The 12347-nt window shown below is 42.0% G+C and overlaps 1 long non-coding RNA gene across 1 annotated transcript in view; it reads right to left on the reverse strand.

Annotated features, from left to right (window-relative positions):
- LOC137223125 (uncharacterized) overlaps window positions 1–9282 on the reverse strand; it is a 41823-nt gene extending 32541 nt beyond the window's left edge. The window contains exon 1 of the long non-coding RNA XR_010942727.1: window positions 9155–9282. This is a non-coding gene — a long non-coding RNA (uncharacterized lncRNA). The remainder of the gene's footprint in view (window positions 1–9154) is intronic.
- Window positions 9283–12347: the final 3065 nt, after the last annotated feature.

The raw sequence follows: 12347 nt of genomic DNA on the forward strand, positions 1-12347 counted from the left end.
TTAAGCAGCAGATTGATCTGTAGGTAATTTGGGCCCTCCAGGGCCTACTGCCTGGGTACCCTGCTTTTGTCCTATGCTTAAATCATCCATTAGTTGCTGTAAAGCTTTTATTGCTGCCAATCTTCTGGTGTAGAGCCAAGACCTTTTCTGTAACTGTTGGTCCACCATTGGCATTCTGTGTAGTCTTTCTTGCATAAACCACACCAATAATATATCAACTCTGATAACTTCGGTTTATTTAAAGTAGTAGAACAAGAATTTAAATGTCCTTGGAAAGCCATATGATTACAGAACCCTTCTAGGTGTTACAATTTTCCCCCAAAGTTTTACAATTATCTTATCATATCTAATTTGACTCTAGTTCCTTTTAAAGCAGCATTTCCTTAAATCTAAATTATTCAACTAGATTTTCATAGAAACAACTCTATTATTTTCACATCCATAATGTATTGGCTTAGGTAACGTTTAATTACATTATATGGTTATAGTAATAAGGGAACACTGTGTACACAAAATTGGAGGAAACATAAGTCACTCTGGATAAACATACAATTCAGGTGGACGCATAAGGGCACATGAGACTACAGCAAGGAGTCTACTGGTGATGAGCATTCGTAGTGGTTTACAGAAGGAATGGGAAGCATTGGACTATCTAGGAGTCAGTAAGAGGAGATGGGTTAAGAGAGCTTCTGCTGTCCCACAGAGGAGGTATGAACAAAGCCCAGTGGGAAGGAGTCAGGAAGGTCACAAGACAAGAATTATTATTTACGATGTGCAAGCTCAGGGGCATAAGGGTAGGGAGAAAGGGGGAAATGTAGTAAGGAAAGATACTAAACAATACAATGCAATGCAGCAGCTACCGCTTCACAGTATGCAACAAAGAGATATAGCCAGTGATTCGAGGTATGTTTACTCAGCCTCTGGAAAGATTTCTCTGGAAAGTTTGCAAAGAGAAACTACATTTCTGAGCAACCCAAAACAGGGCAAAAAGAGTTGGAATTTATCAGCCTGGCTCCCTGCTCTCATCTGCCGACTTCCATTGGTACAAGGCCACCCACAGCAAGTTGATTCCTCCACACTTTACATCTTCCAGCCCCTCAGCATCCAGTCAAGGACCCAGATCCCAGATCCCAAAGCAGAACTTTTAAGTCTCAGTCTCAAAAGCCTGAGGGGCTCGGCATGTGAGGCATGAAGGAAATGCAGATTCAGGGCTTCGTTCCGGATCCCAGTCGCCTCACGGAGTTCATAAGGATATCGGCAAAGCAGGGGATGGCATTATCCAGAAGGTGGTGTGCAGCAGCATGAAAAAAAGGGGAATGGTCAAGGGAATTTGAGAAGGCACACAGAGTTTATACCCAACACAGAAAGCTTAACAGAGAAAGCTTTGGGTTTTAAAGAACAGAGGAGTGGAGAAAGGACATTCCGGGAAGAGGGCATGGTGTTTTCAAAAGACCCAACGGGAGGAAATTGTGTGGACCCTTCAAGAGAGTACAGATAGTAGCAAGTGGCTAGCATACGGGGCATGCTAGAGTATGAGAGAGGGGAAAGCCCCACCGCACTACTGATCCACAGAGAACATGCAGTCTACTAAAACCCCCTATATTATTATCTTTTACACACATCCAGACCCACTAGCGCCCAGGTACCCTGATTTCCAGTTCTCATCCACTATACTACACGCCCACCGGAGAATATCCTCCTCATGAGAGCAGGGCTTAGGGAAAAGATGGAATACACATAAGGCTTAGAGAAAATAAAATGTTTCGTTTCTCCCAAAGAATGCAGCCTACATATTTCGCAGAATTAATGTTGACAGAATTCACAGTTTAGGGAAAAGCAAGAGCCGGAGATCACGTGATTTCTTCCAGCCATTTCAAAGCTTGCAATTTCTTTGCCATTGGTAACCTATTGTGGAGAATTCATTTCATGCCTGTCTACTCTGGTAAGACCTTGGAATGAACTGAATTGTTACAAAAAGGTGAAAATTAGGAATGCCAAGAGTCATTTGATGCAGCTAATTAAGAGTCGTCATCTCCGCAGTTTTGCATGTGTTTCTGACTTTCTTTACCTGTAAACTTAGTTTCTGAAGTTGTGTCTGATAAAAAGAATTGTGAGAAACCCCTTTGACTGTTGTCAAGGAGTTTACCTCTTTACGTTGGAGCATTAGAGAAAAATATTCTCTTTCAAATGATCTTTCTAATGTTGGAATTATTTTGATCAAACTGAAAACCTGTAAACTACAATTTAGTTCAACTATGTGTTGGGTTTAGGGAATGAAAAAAATGAAAGAGATGGACCTACTTCTCCAATGATTTCCACTGTATTTAGATTAAAATCCAAACTCCTCTATTGTGCTACAATAAAAAAGGATCCCAGCTCCTTATGTAGGTTGTAATGTCTGACCTCCTCTCCATTTATGTTCCCGTCACTCGCCACACCACCTTAGTGGCCCGCTGTTTTTTCCTCAAACGCTTCACGCTTGCTCCCCCACTGGGCATCTCTATTTGCTGATCCCACTGCCTGGAATGCGCTCTTCCCCCATTTCTTTACATAACTTGGCTCCTTCATGACATTCATCTGTCAGCTTGAAAGTCACCATGTTGACATGTCCTCCCCCAACCCACACATACCAGTTAAGATGGCTTCAGCAACAAGTAACAAAGAAGACCCAACTAGAAACAGCTAAAACAAAGCTTTGGTAACTCACACAACACATAGCATAGAGGAAGGATAATTCTGATGTTGGATAATTCAACAGCATTAGGACTTCAGCAAAGACCCAGGTCCTTTCCAAGTTTTTACTCTGTCATCTTCAGCAGGTCAGCAATGCTCCCTTCAGGGTCACAGGGGGATTGCAACTGCTCCAGACATCACAGGAGGACACAATGATGTCTTGTAAAGAAGACAGACATTTCCTTCCAAGCAGCTTTTTTTAGTAGAAAAACCTTTACCAGAAAGAAGTTCCCCAACTGGTAACTCATAGATCCCTTTGGCCAGGACCTGCTTTACTGAAACTAATCACTGGTAAGAAGGAAGAAATAACCATGATTGATATTAAGGAGGGATCTGGAAAAGGGTCACGTTCCCTAAGATGACCAGAGGGCAAGCACCCCAGGAAAACTGAAATTGTGTCAGCAAGTACACGGAGGGAGGCCAGGACTGGGAAAGGAATGGCTATGAAGACGTGAGCAGAAACAATCACCACAGTGTCCAGCTCAAACTAGCCCCTGGTTACTCTCTAGCACAGTGGACCTTCTCATCTCTGCCTAGAATGGACTTTAGCCTCATATTTCTCTTGTTCATTTATTTGTTTATTTTCTGATGTCTCCATGCACATGTAAGCTCCACGAGGGCAAGGACCTTGTGCATTGCTTCACCAGACTATTCCTCAGTACCAGAACAGTGCCTGATACAGAGTAGGCACACAGTGACTATTTTTGAATGAATATGCCCACACCCATGCCCATTTTGCCTTGGCACACTTTGTGGTAGTTTGATATTCAGCTTGATAAACAGAAAAACCCACCAAGACTAAACCATCCCCACTTCAGTGACCATAACCTTGGGAGACAGCCACTGAGCTCATAGAACAAGTCTTTCATGATTTTAGCAAACCTTGACAGGGAGTTTAAAACAGGATGCAACACTTTCTTCCTAAATTTTGCTCCTTCTCCAGTATTTCCTGATTCCATGATTATACCCAGATGCCCAAGGTAGAATTTCAGTATCTACCCCATTCTCCCTTCTCCTTTACTGACCCCCACATCTAACTGTCAAGTCCTGAAGAAATCAAAAATCCATCCCCTCCTCTCAATTTTCACTTTCACTGCCTTAGTTAGGTTATGTTAAATAAATTCTAATATCCTTGTCAACTCAATTTTCTATCTTACTTTGATGCATATTTTCTTGTTTTCCAGGACCCAGCATTCAAACACAGCTATAGAGAAGGATCAAGTTCATTATTATCGTGAATTACTGTAATAGCCAGAACATACTACATTTCTGCTTTTTCCATCCTCAATAAGGGAGAGGACAAGGAGAGAGAAAAGACGGTTTAAGCTGTTACTTTAAATGGCTATTACTTAACAGTGGAAGAAAAGCTAGAGCATAACTCAGGAGTTTCAGCTTGATACTCAGCCAATTGTGCAGAGTCCAATCCTGTAAAAATCCATCAATGTAGAAAATAAATGAAACAAAGATAGTCCAACATCTTTCATAATTCTGGGATGTTAGCCATGGAGAACTTTTTGCTTTCAAACACATATCATCATTGTTGAGATGACATCAAAGAATATTTATGGACAACATGTGATGCCTTCCTTTGTCTCCCAGTGAGAAAAGTCCATCTATCCTCTAAATTCCCAGAACGCTTGATGTGGTACATTCATCTCATCCTATCTAGTATTTGTTATTTCTGACTTTATTATATCTCCCCTGGTCACCTGTGAACTCACTGAAGGCAAACCTAAGTGTATTAAGGAGTCTTAACTCATTGGGGTCACATACATGAGACAATCATTCTCTTTCCCAAGCCCTGCTTTCAGGCATACTCTTTTAATTCTGTCTCTCCCAACCCTTGATGACAACTGGGCAGAATACATAACTTCATGGTTACCTTCAGTATTTAAAGTCCTTCTATTTTAAAACTTCAGTTTCATCTCTGCTACTAAGTTAACCCCCCCCACCCCCACCCCCGCCATTCTCATGGGCTGGACACGTGGTTTGAGAGGATTTGAGTGGAAAGGTGTTTGTTTGGTCTAATTTTTCACTTCCTCCCATCTTCTCCCTCAAGACAGCTTCTTTGTTCCTCAACAGTTGGGAATAGAGAAGAGATAGGAGGCATGGGAAAGGCTTAAAGGTCTCCTTATTCAATTCGATGTGTTTGAATCCCCGCTTTATATTCACTGCTTTGGACCACAGATGCCCTTTATATGGTGAGCATCTACATGCTGACTCTCCTGTGTGGCTTCCTCCAGGGACCTGTGAAGGCTCCCCAAAGTACAGATCCCTTCCTTGGGAAATCTAGATTGGCCTCTTCACTCTCCCACTCAGCTCCCACTGGTGTTGCAGTCTCCCTACCTAGTGAACAGCCTGAGTTGATCAAATCCAGTATGTTCTTCAGCATCCTCTTAACCTCCAGAACACTCACAATTCTGGGCTTACCAAGCGATGACCGTGCTGATTGCCCAAGTGCCCGCCTTTCCTAAGTTTACCAACTCACTTTCATTCCTTTTTCTTCTATTCAAGAGGCAGATCCACTACCTAAGTACAGGTGTGACTAAGGACTAAGATGATCATCACAGCTTCCTGTAGCTGATCCCTACCTTACAAGGGATGCTCTGGTAGCTCTTAGCACTTGACTTGAAGTGGAGAGGGATGAGGCAGTCAGTTCCTACCTGAACAATTCCATCAGCACAATAACCACAAAGACTCTCTTCCTTTTTCCTCCAAGTTTTCTCTTATATAGATTGGGTGAAGAACCAAGGAGTGGTTATGGTGAGGGTCTCTCTTGCTCAAATTTAGGGAATGTTGGAAGTTCTCTTTAGATGGAGGAAAACACTGCCTCTTTGCCCCCTATTCTGGACTCTGGTGGCCTATTCTGCAGCCACAGGAAAATGTCCTGCTGAACATCCTCTCCCAGGGTATATGTTTTCTATTCCTGCATAACAGATGATACAAATTTACCAGCTTAAAAAAATGTCCCTTCATTATATTACAGTTTCTACCAGGAGTCCAGGCATAGTCTATCTTTGTCCTCCACTCAGGGTCTCATAAATCTCCAATCAAGACATCTGTTGAGGGGCTTCCCTGGTGGCGCAGTGGTTGAGAGTCCGCCTGCCAATGCAGTGGACACGGGTTCGTGCCCCGGTCCGGGAAGATCCCACATGCCGCGGAGCGGCTGGGCCCGTGAGCCATGGCCACTGAGCCTGCGCGTCCACAGCCTGTGCTCCGCAACGGGAGAGGCCACAACAGTAAGAGGCCCGCGTACTGCAAAAAAAAAAAAAAAAAAAGACATCCGTTGAGCTACATTCTTATCTGGAGGCTTGACTGGGGAAGAATCTACTTCCACTTGGGTTATTGTCAGATTTCATTTCGTTTCAGGTTTGAGACTTGGGCCCATGATTTCTTACTTGCTATTAGCCAGCGGCCACTCTTAGCTCCAAAAGGGCACCCTCAGTTCCTTGCCACATGGACCCATCCATAGGTCCTCCTACAAATTGCAAATTACTTCTTCAAAGCTAGCAGAAGTATCTCTCACTCCCATCTACTTAGAGCCTTATATAATACAAGGCAATGACAGAAATAGCTATCACCACTTTTACCATTTTCTGTTGTCTAGAAGCAAGTCACAGATTCTGCCTCCACTCTAAGGGAGGGGATAGACACATATTAGGGTGTGTCCACCACAAACAGGTTCCCTTCTTTCCATATGTAGATGGCCTGATATGTCCAAATCACACTGTGCTAAGTGAGACAAAAATGATTAAGGCAAGCACCTGTCCTCGAGAAGGTCATATTCAACCAGGAGAGACAGTCCTGTGAACAGCTAGATTGTAGTTTGTAATTAATACCCACATATAGTTATGTATAAAGTACCAGCTCAGAGCCAGAAGCCCTAATTTTACATGATGAAGGTAGAAAAAGTTCACAGAGGAGGTATTGTTTGTGCAGGCATTTCAAAGAGGAGGAGGAGGGCCCACAACATTTAGCACAGTGCTTTACCTGTGTCAGGAATTCAGTAAATGTGTGTTGAATAAAATATGAATGGATGTGAACAGAGAACTCATTTTCCAAATGAGCAAAGACTCGGGGAAATGACTGACCTCACAGCAATTCCAACGTAACAACTGGTGCGAGGTTGGTGTTGAAGGTCTAAATTGTCACATACTACACAGGCCTTAAGGACTTGAAATCCTTCCAAAAATCTGTCTCTTCATTCCATACCTACAAAGTTGCTTAGGTGCCAGACGGAACAGGGCAGAGGAATGCTATCTCAGAGCCAAGAACAGGTGAGTGGAAGGATGGGAAATCAGGGCAAGGGGCTGGTGGAACACCTGTCAGAGAAAGGAAGAGGACAGAGCTGTCCCAGCACTGCACCTGAACGAGTGGTTCCAGACCAGTGAAATGCTTCAGTCATCCACTTCCAAAACTTCTACTTTCAGAAGACCTGTATTTTCATACAACACATATTGACACCATGAACTGCCTTAGATATACCCAAGAAAGACTTTCCTCTATGAGCTGACAAATGAACACTTTGAACTATTTAATAGTAGTACTTGCCAAGTTCCTTTCTGACAATGTCACCATCTTGGGCGTACAATAGGTTTTAATGCATAAATATGAACATAATGTTGCAGAGAACACCAAACAGGGTTCCAGGGAGCCCATAGAGGTGCCTCTGAGATCCCTGTGTCACTCTCCCAATTCTAAACAAGGTTGTTTCACTTCTATATGCTTTACAGACTAGGATCTGGGGAAGATGCTATTTAAAAAGAGTTCCATTGCTTGTTTGTTTCAAAAACCCACTGTTTTATTATATTTTGTCCCTATTTTTTAAATAAAAATCAGGATAAACTGGAAGAATAAAATTCTTGACACAAGCAATAGGAAACATAAGCCTCATACATGTTTCATTGAAAACTAAGATGGAACTCTTCAAGCACACCCAAAGCAACAAAGCTTCGCTTCAATTCAATGCTTAATGAACTTAGCTTGGGTCAACCAGACATGCGATTAATTGTGAAGGAAAAGAAATGAAAGATTAACGTGCAAAATATCATTGATAACATATTATTGAAGATTGTGACTAAAAGTGAAGATGTAATTAGGGATTTTATAGTGTTTTAAGCTCCCTGGAATGGAGCTCCTACCCTAACCTGAATGTCTGTATCTTTGACACATGTGAGGTTAGCACATGCATGTTTTTAGGAATGAGTATGTACAAAAAACAGGAGAATATCTGCAAAAACAAAACTGCTTTTATTAAATAAAATCACGAGTTAATGACTGCCCCCAAGTAATGCATCTTGAATCTATTATTCTTAATATAAATATACACACCGCAGAACATAGCCTCTCTTTGGGTTTTACTTTCACTTTCAATATTCATCTCATCTAGGTTTAGTTTCAGTCCAAATCTGCTTTCTTTTATTCTTAATTCTGGCCTTTGCTTTCACTAAGAATTCTAATCATTTTACTCGTACTATAACAAACGCAAAAGAAAAAAATCCTTAAGAGAATCATGTCAAATATTTCTTAGGCAGGTCCTGCTCTCCTTTCCTGCCTGCTTCATTTCAAATTATTCAAAGTATAAGAAGTTTCTGATCACCACAGTGAGAAACCAATAACAAAGCAGGGCCTTGTTATTAGGAAATAAATATAATGGAGATCCACTTGGCCTTGGCAGTGAAAAAAATATTAAAGCAAATACAATCACCATGTAGAAGCATGATCTCGCCCTTCAAACATCACAAGAATGAGTAATCTAAGAAGTCTTAATAATCAAATGCTTTGAGGGGCAGCATCTTAAACCTATTTTTCAGATCTTCACTGTCTTCCTATCCACTGTGTGGCATTTCTTTGCTTCCTGAATCCTTTCAACAAATAGCCTTTCTCTTTGCAAACATTCAGCAATCCAGCAAACAAGCATAAAACACCTATCATGAGAATTATACCACCGTAAGTGCTATGGAAACACAGAGGTGAGCTTACATAGGAGTTTATAGTTTAGCAGGAGAGCTCATTTGTGTAATCTAGCAAAAAATAAAAACAAACAAGTGCTTAAAGAGAGAAAAAAGATGAGGCTTTTTGGACAAGGTAGCATTTGAGCTGGTTTTGAAAGATTGGTAAGATTTAGACATGCAAAGATGAAGGCATCCCCAGTAAAGAAACTCATGAATAAACATGCCAAAATGATAAGGCATAAATTAGTTCAGAAAATAAAACCTAGGACTTCAGCTTTGGAGCCTGAAAAACTCAGTTTCAAATCCTAGCTGATTAAGCCAGTTCAAACATCTTGGAAGGCACAAAGGACTCTTTTTTTCTGTGGGATGCTGAAACATGATGGTAAAATGTAGACATGACTTTGGTCCTTTAAGGCAGCATGTTTCCTCCAATACTGCCCCATTCTTTCCTCCCATCCACCACTCACCTCATGCCGTGTTTAAGATCAGTTGCTCAGATACATAAAGCCACCTGCCCAAGGACACACACTTTTCAGAGCCTGGATTCAACCTGAAATCTCTCTCATTTCAGAGCTCCCACTCAGCCCAGATCAGCTGCCTACATCCCCTCACCTCCCGCACTAGAATCTGTCTCTTCTAGTTTTAACCATCCTGGGAGCTCAGCATACATGCATCCCACCCACAACTTGCTAGGCAACCAGCAGCCCTGGATAAAAGAAGAAGCACAAGCTTAATGCCACCAATTGACCTTTGTTCTTTTCTGCACCATTTTAGGTAACAAACAAATTAGCAGCCACAAAATACATTCCCTGGGTCTAAGCTTGTCACATGTTTCAATTTATAATAATACACAGAAAATACCAACTTAACACCCACCGTCTTGGGCACAATAAACTAAGGAAAAATATATTTAATATCACAATGATCTACTTTACTATGATAGATCAAGATATTTTCAAGCGTCATTTCAAGCTTCCATCTGGGAAAGAAATATCTTCCCAGACACAGTGGGGAAGAGAAAACGAAGATCCCAATCAAATCAAACCCCCTTGTAAATAAACAGTAAGCCACTCCATGGTGAGAGAAGTCATTTTCTATGACTATGTGTGAACCCATGAAGGCTGACCCTTCCTAGGCATTAACATGGTACTTTAGCTCAGGCTGCTATAAGAAATTACCACAGACTGGGTAGCTTAAACAACAAACATTTATTTCTCACAGTCCTGGAGGTTGGGGACTCCAAGATCAAGGTGCTGGCCAATCTAATATCTGATGAGTGTCCTCTTCCTGGTTTGCAAATGTCATCTTCTTGATATATCTTCACATGGTGGAGAGCAGAGAGAGCAAAAGAGAGGAGGAGAGAGAAATAGAGAGAGAGAGAAAGAGATCTCCTGTCTCTTATAATCCCATTCTTGGGGAGGCCATACTCATGATCTAATTACCACCCAAAGACCCCCATCTCCTAATACTATTACATTAGGGGTTAGGATCTTAACATATCAATTTTGAGGGGACACAAACATTCAGTCCATAATTCATGGTCTTTACAATCACTCTACAGGAAGGAATTGTGTTTTTTTGTTTTTAATCTTGTTCACATTTGAGGACTCCAGCTCAAAGAGGTTGAGTAATATGTCTCAGGTCACTTCACAGATTAGTTGCCAAGCAGGAAGCCGAAATTTAAGCCTGGATCTGTTGGACCCTAAATCCTAACTTCTTGTCCTTATATGGAGCTGTAACTCAAATGTCAGGCCCTTTAGAATCTACCCCACGTCATCTCTTCCATCTGATCGCTCCTTTTTAAACTCTATTCTTGTTCTACCCTAAACTCTCTGATTTGCCAAGATTTATTGAGTGCTTCCAATATGCTAAGCACAGTTCTAAATGCTTTACAAGCACAATTTCACTTGGTTTCCACAACAGCCTAATGAAGTGGGCAGAGGTGATCCTCAGAATGGCCATCCTGATTGTTTAGAGATGGCATCCATCTTGACTGGTCAGTGCCATGCCAACCAGTTGTTAAATCCTTTTAATACCACTCCTGGAATATACACGATGAGTATGCCTGTCTAAGACATGAGAGAACTGAAGCTTAGAGAGGTGAGGTGACACATTCAAGATCACGTTGTTGGGAGGTAGTATCAGCAAGATTCTAACCCAGGTCACTTTGGTGACAAAGGCCATTCCCACACCTCACTCCACATTTCCCTGAGGCCTCTGCCTACTGCAAAGAGGTCTGGAATTGAATAGCTCATCTGCCTGTCATTTACCATCCCAGTGAACTTAGATGAACAGGTAACCCCTGTGAGCCTAGAGTTCCTCATCTGCAAAATGAAACTATAACATCCAACTCAAATATTTATCACGAGTTCTAAATCTAAACAACTATAATGGCCAACATGGCTAGTAGAGGGCACTGAAGTAATAGTATTTGTATTGATATTCGTATTAGTATTAGTAGCATTGCAGTTGTTTTGGTGTTAGTTATTGGTATTAAAGAAATACCCCTTCCAAAAGGCATCTCAGACCATCTACAACCTATTTACCTCATTGTTCCTCAAACCTCATGTATCTGCCTGCCTGCCCCCCAACACACACCAATAACCACATAAATAGGAAATGTGTTTTCATTCTCCGTGCTTTCATCCATGCTGGTCTTGATCTGCCTTTCCATTTCTCCACCTATGGAAAAAGTTTCTAGTAAGTGTCTTGGCTCAGTTTCAATGTCACCTTCCAAAAGTAGTCATCTCCAATCCCTCCACCAGAATTAATCACCTTAAACTACCAATGCACATCGCTTTTACTGCTAGTGAACAATTTCTTCTTTCTGCTTTTTTTCATTTGTTATTTATTTATCCATCTTCCTTAAGTGCTAGGAGCTCTTTGACTCACGTCGGCATCCCCCATGGTATCCAACCAAAGGCATGGAAGAGAGGAACGTGTAGAGGAGAGGAATGTAGAGGAGGAGAAGGGATGGTCCAGAGCTCCCAATGGAGGACGAGATGGGGAGTTGCTGGGCAGGGCCCAGGAAGGATGTATGGTTGGCCAAAGCTGTTGTGTCATCAGTATCCTGGGTGTCCTGCATCAGGATAAAATTTGGGGCTCTAGTCTCCCATGTGAACCCTAATTTGCTGGGTAACTTTGATCAAGTAGGTTTGCCTCTCTGGGGCTCAGTATCCTTTCTTATAAAATGAAGGGAATGCAACCTCAAGGGTGTCTTCCAACACTGAATTCCAAGCATCTATGTCCCACCTCCAGACACACTGCCATCACCCCTAAGGTTGCAGTGATCACAGTGTGATGTCACTGCCTGGCCCTTCCATCAAACTTTGAACTCCTCCAGGAGAAGTACAATGAACTGGGTCTTGTTAGCTGTTGCCTCCATTGTACTTATCACCAGACCTGGCATTATTTTGCTGAATGAATGAATGAATGAACAACCTGAAGGAATGAAGAGTTCTGACAGCCCCAGAGCAGAAATCTGGGCCCAGGCAGAATTGGGGTAGCAGCGACTAGAGTGGCTTCTGGTGACAGTGGGTGTGAACAGTTCCAGCTTTCACCTGTTGTCCTACTGTAATTATTACAACATCTCCTTTCACTCTCACAAGTGTCCCATTGGATGATAAATTAAATGGTCACCTTGGAAATGAGGAAACCCAT

Source organism: Pseudorca crassidens, chromosome 4 (assembly GCF_039906515.1).
Source record: "Pseudorca crassidens isolate mPseCra1 chromosome 4, mPseCra1.hap1, whole genome shotgun sequence".
In the NCBI taxonomy this organism is placed as follows: domain Eukaryota; kingdom Metazoa; phylum Chordata; class Mammalia; order Artiodactyla; family Delphinidae; genus Pseudorca; species Pseudorca crassidens.